A 12,965-nucleotide genomic window follows, 5' to 3' on the forward strand; every position below is an offset into this window, starting at 1 on the left:
ATAGGTTTGATCGACTCGTTGGTCGGCTGGTTGACTGCGATGCTGGGGATTGAACCCGGGCCTCCTGAAGGTGAGGTAGGCACTGCGCCACCGAGCTACCCCTCAGGCCTTTTTGATTTTTGTTTTGAGACAGGGCCTCACTAAGCTGCCCAGGCTTGCCCAGAACTTGCGATCCTCCTGCTTCAGCCTCCCAAGTTTCTGGCTTAACAAACACGCACCACCACACCTGACTCAACGATTTTGAAGAATAATATCCTAAGTAAAACATCTTTTGGCCTAAGGTAGTGCCTTTGAAACTTTATTTCCATTGTTGCCCCATAAGGAAAAAAGTAATTGACAGATAAATGACCAAATAATCAACAGGTAGCATCTCCTTTCAGAAAAACAAATTTGCCTGGCTCCACGGAGTAAATATTACACGTTCAGCCCATTCTTCAGTCCCTGAAACTTCGAGGAAGCTGTTGTTTCATAAGGGTGAAGAAAACCCCAGAGCCTTCCGGAGCCTGGTGACACCAGGGAGAAGGACACTGTGGGTCTGTTGCTCCCGCACGCGCCTCAGTACACCCCAAAATCGTGGCTGCAATCTCGCCTGTCTGGTTCTGTCAGTGGCCTTAGGAATCATGTATTCTGAAAATGTATTCTTCTGGACAGAAAAAAACCAAAATATTACAGTCTTTGTGGCCCATCAAAGCCTAAACCTACTTGTGATTGCTTTGAGTCAAGATCCACACAAGGGGGCCGGTTGTGATGGCGCACCTGTAATCCCCACATTCACTTGGGAGGCTGAGGCAGGAGGATTGCCACAAGTTCAAGGCCAGCCTGGGCTACACAGTGAGTTCAAGGTCAGCCTGGACTACACAGTGAGACCCCGTCTCCAAAAAAAAGATCCACACAAGGTTTACACGCAGCATTTACTTGAAATGGTTCCTAAATGTCTTAGTTTAGCTTCTCATTCTTTTTACACTTCTGGCCATTTATTTGAAGAACTTGTGCCCCCGGTCCCGTAAGCTCTGTCCCACACTGGCCGACTGCCGTGTGTCTTCTGAGCGTGGCGGCTCCACCGAGACGCTGTCTCCCACGGACACTCACTGTCCCCGTGGGGCGGCTCCCTGTCCGGTCCCCGGGGGACTCAGAGGTGACCCTGACGCGTGTCCAGCCTGGCCAAGCGATCTGCTTATGAAGACGCCAGTCTGTCACCTGCCCTGACGCCCTGCAGGTGGGACGAGGACCGTTCTCAGGCTCCCTGCGGCCGACTTCTCCTCCGGAGAGTGAGCCCCAGAGCCGCGAAGGCGACTGGTGCGCCACAGATGGACACGCGGGCCCAGACTCGGCCCGGGCTCCCTCCCCAGCAGCCGCCCTGACAGCCTGGACTCCGCCTGGCTCCGCTCACATCTTCCAGGCGCCCCGGGTCAGCTTGAGGGGCCGGGGATTTAGCTCAGTGGTTCTGCCGCCTGCCTCGCAAGCGGAAGGACAGGAGTTCGATCCCTGGTACCAAAAAAAAAAAAAAAAACACAAAGTTAAGAGAAGCTTGAGCGCGGCTCCTCTAAGAAATAGGAGTGTCTCCTCTGCATCTCTCCAGTGACCAGTGATGTTGAACATTTCTTCATGTATTTATTTGCTATTTCTACTTCTTTGTCTGAGAAATGCCTGTTCATTTCAGACGCCCGTTTTCGGATTGGGTCTTTAAATTGGGGAGGTCTGATCTTTTTAAGTTCTTTATAGATTCGAGATAGTAGACCTTTGTCTGAGGAAGAGCAGGTGAAGATTTTTTCCCACATTGTAGGTTGTCTCTTCACACTGCTGGTGGTTTCTCTTGCTGTGCAGAAGCTTTTTAATAAGAAGAGATCCTCTTGTTGATTGATTGTGCTAGTTCATGGGCAACTGAGGTTTTGTTCATAAAATCTTTTTCTACACCAGTGTCTCCAAGAGTTCTTCCTACACTCTCTTCCAGCTGGTTCAGAGTTTCTATTTTAATATTTAGGTCTTTAATCCATTTTGATTTTAGTTTAGTGCATGGTGAGAGATATAGGTCTAGTTTTAAGACCTTTGGCAAGTTGAAACCACCTCACCCCAGAAAGAATGGCTGCTATCAAGAAATCAAACAATTACAAATGCTGGTGGGGCTGTGGGGAAAGAGGAACCCTGCTCCACTGCTGGTGGGAGTGTAGACTGGTGCAAGCACTGTGGAAATCAGTATGGAGATACCTCAAAGAACTAGGACTGGAAGTCCCATTTGACCCTGCTATTCCACTGCTGGGGATCTTCCCCAAAGAATTAAAAGAATCATACCACAGAGATATATGTGCACCCATGTTCATAGCGGCACAGTTTGTAATAGCTAAAACTTGGAAACAGCCCAATTGCCCATCAACTGGAGACTGGATAAGGAAAATGCGGTTTTTAAAAAATAAAATGAAGTACTATTCAGCCATAAAAAATGAGAAATTAGAGATATTTATAACTAAATGGTGCACACTGAGGCGATACGCTTAAGTGAAATAAACAGGACACACGTGTAAATATCGAATAGTTTCTCTAGTGTGAGAAATTGAAAGTGTAAATAAGGACTAAAAGGTATAATAGATAATGTGAAATAGGAAGAAAAGGGGCAAAGGGGAAGTGGGAGGGGTAGGGGAAAGGAAAGAAGGGAATGGAATTAATATGAGAAAAAGAAAAAATGGAAACAAAGTCTTTGTAAATAGACAGGAATGGAGGTGTTGAAGGGAGGGGAGGGGAATGGGGAAAAAATAAGAACCAAGAGAGATTATGTAAAGGTGCAAATTTCCAATGATGAATGTCATCATATTGAATGCCTAAAATGTACCAATAAAATTAAATTTAAAAAAAAGAAAAAGGATTGTCAACCACTCTTTAACAGTTGCTTCTCTAGAAATAAAAATCCAGTTAACAAAATATTGAGTTCATCTTTCTCCCTTTCCAGATTCTTTAGCCCAATACAATTTATAATTTTTTTAATTTTTATTTTTATTAGCGCATGTTTGCAGTACATAATGATTGTCTTTACCACGGAGAATTAGGTTTTTTTTGTTGTTGTTGTTGTTGTTGTTGTTGTTTTGGTACCAGGGATCGAACTCATGTCCTTCGGCTTGCAAGGCAGACAGTGGAACCACTGAGCTAAATCCCCGGCACCACGGAGAATTAGTACCTGAACACAATGCATCTTAATTCCTTTTCTGCCCTCCCCTTCCCCTCCCCTTCCCCTCCCTCCATTTCTTGTCATGAAACATGCTTGCAAGATAAGCCTTTTTTTTTTTTTTTTTGGTACCAGAGATTGAACTCAGGACCTTGCGCTTGCAAGACAGGCGGCAGAATCACTGAGCTTAATCCCCGGCCCCAAAGATAAGCCTTTTAAAACAAACATAACAGCCCTTTCATTTTCCCATTGTCTAAACCTTTGAAAATGAAAAGTTTTCTTTTTTAAATGTTTTCCTTAGTCCATGTTTGCAATGTATAATGTTTCCATTCCTTGTGTGGAGCTGGTGCATGCACACAGCATGTCTCAATTCCTTTTTCACCCCCTTTCCCTCCTTCCACCTCTTGAGCCCCTTTACTATTTGAGAAAGATCGCTCTACTTCCTATTATCTATTTTCTATTTTGCACTTTATTTATATTTTGAGTTTCTCATATAAGAGAAAATGTGATATTTAAATGTGTGTGTCTGATTTATTGTGTTCTCAAGGTGCATCTATTGTAGATAGGTAAGTTAATTAGATTATCTTGTAGGCAGTTAGACAGGGCCCCCCTCAAGGAGCCAAAATGGAAAACAATTAAGGCATTCACTGGCTAGCATCATAAAAAAAAAAAAAAAAGAAGTACTACTTCCCCTAGAGGTAGATCGCAGTGATTGATATTCTAAATGGGAAATTCCTTCTCTGTGACTTGTCTTCCAATTTGACTCCCATTTAATCAACATTACCTAAGGGGCCAAGGATTTAGCTCAGTGGTTTTGCTGCCTGCTGTGCAAGTGCAAGGACCTGAGTTCGATCTCCGGTTCCAAAAAAAACACAAAATATATTACCTGGGTGACTGTACTTGTAATCTTACTGGTTGGTCGTGGTTTTGCCCCACCCCATGCCCACCTTGTAATTTCCCACTGGGTCTCACAGTTTTGTCCCTTGAACACCTTGAACCCTCCTCACCTCCTGGCTTTGCCCCATAAAAACTCCCTGGGAGGTCGGGGATTTAGCTCAGTGGTGCCGCTGCCTGCCTGGGAAGCAGAAGGACACGAGTTCGATCCCTGGTACCAAAAAAAAAAAAAACTCCCTGGGAAATAGGGTCCCAGGCAACCCACTTTCCTGTCCCTCTTCTGTCTCTCTTAGAAGCTTTTCACTCAATAAAATTTTTCTACTCTTTTTTTTTTTGGTACCGGGGATCGAACTCGGATCCTTGCGCTTGCACACCAGGAGAAAATTTTCCTACTCTTAACCTCCGTTGTTCCTAGAATTCATTCTTTGATTTTTTTTTTCATTAAGTTTATTGGTACATTTTAGGCATACAATACAGTTACATTCATCATTGGGATCTTGTACCATTACATGAGTCTCTTGGTTCTTATTTTTTCCCCATTCCCTGCCCTCCCTTCACCCCCTCCCCGCTTCCCAATTTACAAAGACTTTGTTTCCATTTTTTTCCTTTTCTCGTATTTTTTCTTTTCCCTTCTTTCCTTTCCCCCTCCCCTCCCACTTCCCCTACTCCTTTAGACCTTTTCTTCCTATTTCACAATATCAGTTATACATTTTGCTTCTTTTTTACGCTTAGTTTTCACACCAGAGAAACTATTTGGTATTTATACATGTGTGTCCTATTTATTTCACTTAAGAGTATCACCTCAATATGCATCCATTTAGCTATAAATGTCTCTAGTTTCTCATTCTTTATGGCTGAGTAGTACTCCATTTTATAGGAAAATCACATTTTCTTTATCCAGTCTCCTGTTGATGGGCATTTGGGCTGTTTCCAAGCTTTAGCTATTACAAACTATGCCACTATGAACATGGGCACACATATATCACTGTGGTATGATTCTTTTAATTCTTTGGGGAAGATACCCAGCAGGGGAATAGCTGGGTCAAATGGGACTTCCAGTCCTAGTTCTTTGAGGTCGCTCCATACTGATTTCCACAGTGGTTGCACCAGTCTACACTCCCACCAGCAGAGGAGCAGGGTTCCTCTTTCCCCACAGCCCCGCCAGAATTTGTTATTGGTTGATTTCAGGATAGCAGCCGTTCTTTCTGAAGTGAGGTGGAATCTCAGTGTTGTTTTCATCTGCATCTCTCGAATGACCAGTGATGTTGAACGTTTTTTCATATGTTTACTTGCTGCTTTTACTTCTTTCAGAAATGTCTGTTCATTTCAGATGCCCATTTTTGGATTGGGTTTTTATATTTGGGGGGTCTGGTTTTTCTAGTTCTTTATAGATTCTAGCATTCTTTGATTTTAGAGAACACGAACTTGCGTTTTAGATACCTAGCAGGTTTGGGAGTTACATCTCTTACCCCTGTATCACATCCATTTTTCCACAAATGACTCAAATATTTCTTTGTGGCAGTGTAGTACTCCGCTGTGTATAAATACCACATTTTTATATCCATTCATCTGTCAATGGACATAGAGGCTGTTCGGCTATTGTGGAGAAGAGAAGTAGCAAGACAGATCTCCCTCTCCTTCTCCGTCGCCCTCTCCAGCCCCCTCCCTGCCTCCTTTCCCCTTTCCCTCTCTGTCGAGCTGTTAGGAATTGGCTATTTTCTAAACACAAGACTTCCTGGAACTATGAAACCTGGAAATGAGGGTGGGCATCTGTGACTCAGTGGGGGCTGGAGCCCCTGGAATTTAAGTCCTCACTGTTCATGCTGTTCTTCTTTCCTACCACAGCCCAGGCACACCTGAGGAAATTCAAGTACATGGCAGTTCTTAATTTACCTTTTTTTTTTTTTTTTCTTGAGACAGGGTCTTGCTATGTAGTTCAGGCTGGCTCTGAACTCACTATGGAGCCCACGCTGGCTTCAAACACATGCAGATCCCCCTGCCTCAGCCTCCGGAGTGCTGGGGCTATAGGCAAGCTCTCTACCCTCAGCCACAGCCATGGCCACAGCCCTCAGATGATCTCTGCAAGGTAACAACTCCTTCTGATGCTTCCTTGGCCTGGGAGGATGCTTCCGTATTCAGACAGCTGTTAGGGGAATTTTACTTTATTTTATTTTATTTATTTATTTATTTTGGTACCGGGGATCGAACTCAGGACCTTGCGCTTGCAAGTCAGGCGCCGGAACAACTGAGCTAAATCCCCGGCCCTTGTTAAGGGAATTTTAAACAAATCTTTTCCTCTCTACAGAAGACTGAGAAACAGATTTCTTCACTGTTCTATGTGGAGAGCAACACGAAGAGCGCTTCCAAGCCTCGCCCTGTTCTGGTTAGATGTCCCAGTGGCAACCATCTTGGGACAGGGGCCTTAGAAAGATCTTTAGAAAACAAAAATCATCTTTTATTTTATTCTCAAAATAATGGCAGTGTGGACTGAGTATGCTCAAGACCCTGGGTTCAATCCCCAGCACCCAAAATAAATAAAGGCACTTTGAGATAGTTCATGATGGAAATATGTGAGGAAGTAAATAAAGCGTAAATGCTTTCCTTGTCCTAAAACTCAGTCTTACAAAGTGAGACAGAGAAGTTAGACGTGCACGGTGTTACCTAGTCCAGGCAGGGCAGGGCCCCCCTGCCTCACGGGAGACCGCCTGCCCAGGGCTGTGTCCAGGGTCCGGGCCAACGGGCTCACTGCCTCTAGGGACAGTGATAGAACCCACCCAGCAGCCAATGCTCATAGAAAACACTCCTGCTTCTGAATCCTCAGAATGCTGCTTCTCAGGGTTTTGGGTTTTCCAGTCACTGGCAGATGTTTGCAAATTGAAATTATGTAACAAGCAGCATTTTCATAAAGGTAAATCTAGCCAGTTTAACTAAATTTCCTTTTTCTCCCCTGTCCTTATGACTTTCCTACTTGTTTTGCCATTAAATAGTCCTTTTTGTGAATAGAGGGAATGAATGCTTGCTTTGTTTTTTGTTTTGTTTTCATTCTACTTACCTTGGCAAAAACAAAAGTAGAAAACTGTTAGTTTTCAAAATTAATCTGGGAATTTTATAGTATATACAATTCCACTGTGTGGAATTTTTTTTTTTTTTTTGGTACCAAGGATCAAACTCGGGTCCTTGCACTTGCAAGGCAGGCAGTGGAACCACTGAGCTAAATCCCCGGCCCTGTGTGGAATATTTTAAAGATCTCTTCTACATTAAAATTTATAATGCATGCTGGGCGTGGTGGTGCACGCCTGTGACCCAGCACTGGGGAAGCTGAGGCAGGAGGATTGCCATGAGTCTGAGGCCAACATGGACTACATAGTGAGTTCAAGGCCAGCCTGAACTGCACAGCAAGTCTTTGTCTCAATAAAACAAAATAATAATAAATAAAACTAAAATTTATAATGCAGGACCGGGGATTTAGCTCAGTGGCACCACGCCTGCCTTGCAAGCACAAGGTCCTGAGTTCGATCCCTGGTACAAAAAACCCCCCAAAAAACCAAAAAACACAATTATTATGCAAAAAGTAAGTTCAGCAATTCTGTGGGTCCACTTTCCTATGCAGGAACCAGACATGAAACTGACCAAATAGAAAACCCCCCAATCGATTGGTGGAACAGGAATTGTCCCATCTTCAGCTCCGCGCCCCGGGGCATTCTTGCTTCTCTCCAAGGATGGAATCAAGTTCAGTGGGAAAAGGCAGCTTTGAGCCAACTGCCTGAGTGTAACCGATAGCTCTACCATGTCCTAGCTGCAGTGTCTTGGCCATTGTACTTTACCCACTCTGTGCCTTAAGTTCCTCATCCACAGGGTGAGGATTAACAACAGCGGCCCCGGCACAGGGCTGGTATGGATGTGTAGTGCTAACTTTGTTAGCTGCATTAGGTAAAGCTCAGCTGCTGTAACATTGTTTCTGATACAAGTTGTCTCTGCCCCCTTGAAATAGTCCGTGATCAGTCCATCCAGGGTCCCAGCTGGCAATGCGCCCCACTGCCCTCAGCATGTGGAACCTTCTGAGTACAAGGTAACTGTGGCAGCTGCCTTCAACTGCACAGGTGTGGGCAGCTCATTGAGCCGGGTCCACATTCCAGCTCATGAGAGAGGCTAAACAATGTGTAGAGAGCAAGCAATTTTCCTTTCTAAGGACGTTGAAGCAGAAATTATGGTGATCACTTTCACTCTTATTTTATTGACCAAAACCTGGTTCAAATGGCAACACTGCACTGCAAGGGAAGCTGGGAAATGTCTCTAGCTAGGCAATCGGGTGCCTCCTCGTCACTGAGAGTGGGGAGTGCTTGCTCGTTTTGCAGTACTGGGGATTGAACCCATGTCCTTCACATTGAGCTACATCCCCAGCCCATTTTTAATTTTTTATTTTGACGACAGGGTCTCACTAAGTTGCTCACTTGTCCAGGCGTGGCTCCAACTTTGGCTCCTCCTCCCTCAGCCTCCCCGGGTGCTGGCATCACAGACATGCACCACCACACCTGGCTTCGTTTTACACTTATGTCCGAATTTCTTCAGTTTCCATTTCAAGCTAGGAAATAAACTCAGGCAGCACTTTTGAATATGAACCATTTTGTATCAAGGAAATTAGCCTTGAGGACATGAGGGCAGGCAAAGCAAGTAATGTACTGCTCAGTCACTTTAGCTCCTGGTCACCAGGCAGTGTCTGCTTTGTGATTTTGAGCCAAGATTCTTTCTGCTGCCTGTGATGGGTGAGGTCTGACACAGTTGGAGGGCTTGGAAAAGGCCTCACAGGTGAGGATTATAAAGTGGCAGAGTGGAAACAAGTCCATTTCCAGATTAGGAGCTCCTGAGCTGTGGCACAAACATCAGAACGAGCACAGTGAGAGGTTGCTGGTGCTGGCAGAGTTGTGTCCTAGGGACCCTGCAGAGTCAGCTTTGCTCGTGGAGGACGAGGCAGGGCTGTGTGGAACAGGGAGGAGCCGGGCCTGATGGCAGAGTCACATGAGACTCTCAGAAGCTGTTTGGGAATCAAAGCTCATGCCTTTGGCTTAAGGTAAATTAAGACCTGTGAACAATCTGAGGTTTTACCCTACTTAAAAACTAAAAAGTTAGACTGCCACATGGATCCAGGTCAAAGATAGCAGATTTCTGAGCCAGAAATGAGGAGAGTATTTACATACAACAATAGCAATAGCAATAGCAGGAATATCAGTCTTCTTTCGCTTTTGGCATTGGCTGGAGAGCCCCCTTCCCACAGGTGATGCCAAGGCCAGCTGACCTGTGTCTGTGCAATGGGCCGTGTTGCAGGAGAGAAGCCTTCAGCTTGGATGGAATCGTCTGTAGTGGATAAGAAGCTTGCTTGTTCCTTGCTCTGGGAGACATTATCTTTATCTTCTAAGGCTACTCACTGCACAAACATCCTGAAAGACATAGTTCTGAACAAAGGGCTCTCAGTCCTTCACTCACCAGATGTGGAGAAATGTAAAACCCGAGGAGGAACGTGGCAACTGGAACAGCATGTGAAGGAAGATGTGAGTCTGGGTATCTGTCATGGTAATCTCACTTGTTCTAGCCTCTAGGGACTGACGCAAGAGGGGCTGTCATAAGGAGGCAAAGCTAAAGGGGCAGTACCCCTGAAACCTTGTGGAGTCAGTGAGAGTACAAAGAATCTGTGTGACTGGTGCCAATTATCATGACAGAGCTGCTGCTTGTGGCTCTGGCACCAAGAGGAAGCGCAGCCTTACCTACACAAGCATTCCAGCTGAGAAGTCCGTGACTTTTCTTTTAGCATGTCTAATGCCTGGGTTTATATTTCACTGTGTACTGCTTCCTTCCTCGACTGTAGTTATCTGAAGGGCACTGTCCTTTCTTAGCATTCCTGGGATCCTCCAGTGCTTTGCACTAGGATCCAGGGTCCAGAGCTCGGAATGACTGGGAAAGCACCCAGGAACAGTCCCAAAGAACAGATGATAATACTTGCCTTCAGATCATGGCTGAGACTTCTGCTTTTTGGACTGTTTTTGTTGTTTGCTCATTTCTAAGTATGATTCTACAGCCATCTGGAAATCCTCTGGTATTTTTCCAACAAATGCCCGTTGGGTTAGGTTACATGAAATTGGTTTGTATTGCTTACAACCAAAGAACTCTGACATAAGAAACAAAGGCAGCCTTCTAACATCTGGATCTGAATTATTCTTTCTAGTGCCCACCATGGAGAGACTAAATCCTTCACGTATGGGCACTGGGATGTAGCTCATGGTAGAGCACTTGCCTAGCATGCAAGAAACTCTGGGTTTGATGACCAGCATCACTACCACCAAAAATATATATATATATATATTGGGCCGGGGATTTAGCTCAGTGGTTCCGCCGCCTGCCTCAAAAGCGCAAGGATCCAAGGTCGATCCCCGGTACCAAAAAAAAAAAGCAAACTATATATCTATCTATCTCTCTATCTATCTATCTATCTATCTATCTATCTATCTATCTATAATATAAAAATTAGTATATATTATGTATAATATATATTATATGGTAGTACCTTGGTTCACAAACAATTCACTCCAGGATTTTGGAAAGGATGGCCACGTTTGTCTTTGTGTGAGAAATATAGCTGCAGTCATGCTTGTCACCTGATATACAGCTTGCAAACAAAAACGTTTCCAAATGCTTTTGTTTCTGAACCAAATTGTTTGCCAAAAAAAAGTGTTCATGAACTGAGGTACCACTGTGTACATATATTCTCAAGACCCTAAGCATTAAATTCACATACGTACTAAGTGTGTGGATGAAACACTTTTTATGAGTTTAGCTTTTAAGTTTAATTTGCTACTGAGGTGCAACAAATATGTGAAGATACTGGCTATGAGAGCCATACATGAAACAAAGCCAAGTGAGATCCGACAATTATGCTAGGTGTTAAGTTGGATAAGTCTCCTGTATGTTGAAATAAGAGACAATACCTGGCATGATTGTATTAAGGCATGTGTATGAAAAAGGACAGAAGCAATTATTTTTGCTTTATTTAGCAATGATCAGGCTTCAGTTGGAACCAACCGTATTTCATTTTATGTGCCATCTTGTATGAGAAAAAAAAAACTTGGAGAGTGTTCAGAAGAGAACAACTGATTAAAGGCTTGTGAAATTAGACCTAAGAGAAAATGTTAAAAGAGCTGGGCATGTCTGGTCAGATGCAAGACACTCAGGCATGCTGAACAATTAACTGTAAGTATGTGAAGAACTGCTTCCTGAGTCTGAGGTTTAGGTTCAATAGAAAGTTAAATCATTGCATTAAGAAGGAAAAAACCCCATAAGATTTAGCAGTAGAAGTAGAGGCCGAAACTAAAAAACTCTTACAAAACTGATGAATGGAGTTAGAATTCAAAACTCTGCATATACAATTATTGAAACATTTAAATTTACTTTTATCCTTCATTCAATAGAAATAATTTGGAGGGCAGCAAAAGCTTTTGACAGATTGTATTTAACAAAAATCATCAGGCCAAATGTAGAGAATGTTTTCAAGCAAAGACTCGTGTTTTGTGGTCTTTGGGAGTCAGACTGGTGAGGACAGAGAGGAGCCTTGCTCTGCAGTCTCTCAGCTTCTGAGTGCGTGGACCCTCTGCGTGGGGGTTGGATGGGGAGGAGGTGCAGTGACAACTTTTCTGGCCTCTTGGGTTTAAAGATTCCCTAGAAATCTCCACCACAAGATACACGATTCTCTCCAGAAGGGTCCTGAGCTATTAATTAATCCTCTTCAATGGAACTAGTTCGCTCTCTGAAGTATCATCTGATGTTTGGAGATCTTGTGGGTCCAAGCTCATAGACAAACACTTACTCTCAAGTTCGCGTGACCTCCTTTATGTCCAAAGAGAGAGAAGAGCCACACATTTTGAATTTCTTTTACTTTAAAGCTGTTCTGTTAGTCTGGTGGCAATTTGTTTTTAACTTTGATGTAGATATTGTAACAGTAGTGTCATTTAGTTCCTTCTATATATTTGGTTCCCTCCCCTTTCCTTTCCTGGTCTTTAGGTATTGCATACATCCCACTGCAACTTAAAGCTCCTATCTAAATAACCTGATTGTGGTAGGGCATCATATGCTTGACCACCTCTTCCTTCATCATGCTCTAAGATTAGTAAATACCTTCTTCCTCCAAGGAGCCCTAGTCCCTCCTTCCCTTAAAGGCCAATTCCTTGGCACCTCCATGGAACAGTTGGCACTTTCCATGGCAAGAGATCTGAGAAAAGCTAACAACCAAACCAGTTAGTGCTGAGTTCTTGTGGTTTTTCATACACCATAAAGGGCCCATGTGGTGGTTAGTGCAGAATGTCCACTTGACTGGCTTTGGGGTCTGCTGGGGGAATTGTGGGACACACCTCTGGGTGTGACTGGGTGGGTCATGGAGGGTGGCCTTGGGAGTCTATATCTAGCACTGCACTATTTCCCTGCTCTGTGTTCCTGCCACAATGAAGTCAGCATCTTTGCTCTGCCATACTCTTCTGGCGTGATGCTTCAGCCTTGAAACCAGCTGACCATGGACTAAACCCCTTGAAACCATGAGCCAAGTTAAACCTTGCCACCTTTAAATTATGGGTGTTGGTCATTGTATCCCAGAGACAAGAAAGTTAATACAGCCTATATCCAATATCTACAAGCAGGTAGCACCCTCAGGTCTGCAGTATCTTTGAGGATACCGCACCAGAAGCTATTGTCAGAGAATAGTATGACAAGGAGAATAGTATGACAATAGTTTCACAGAACAGAGACCTAACAAGACTGGTGAAGGAATCAAGATTGAAGTCTCAGAAATCACTGGGACCTCCCAGGGCTGTGAAGAACTCATACGGATTATAGTGATGAAGTCAAAGCAGTATCTGTAACATTTAATAATTGCTGAAAT

This window comes from Heterocephalus glaber, unplaced genomic scaffold, assembly GCF_053883595.1.
Source record: "Heterocephalus glaber isolate CG9 unplaced genomic scaffold, H.glaber_assembly_v1.0 deba00000676, whole genome shotgun sequence".
Classification (NCBI taxonomy): Eukaryota; Metazoa; Chordata; class Mammalia; order Rodentia; family Bathyergidae; genus Heterocephalus; species Heterocephalus glaber.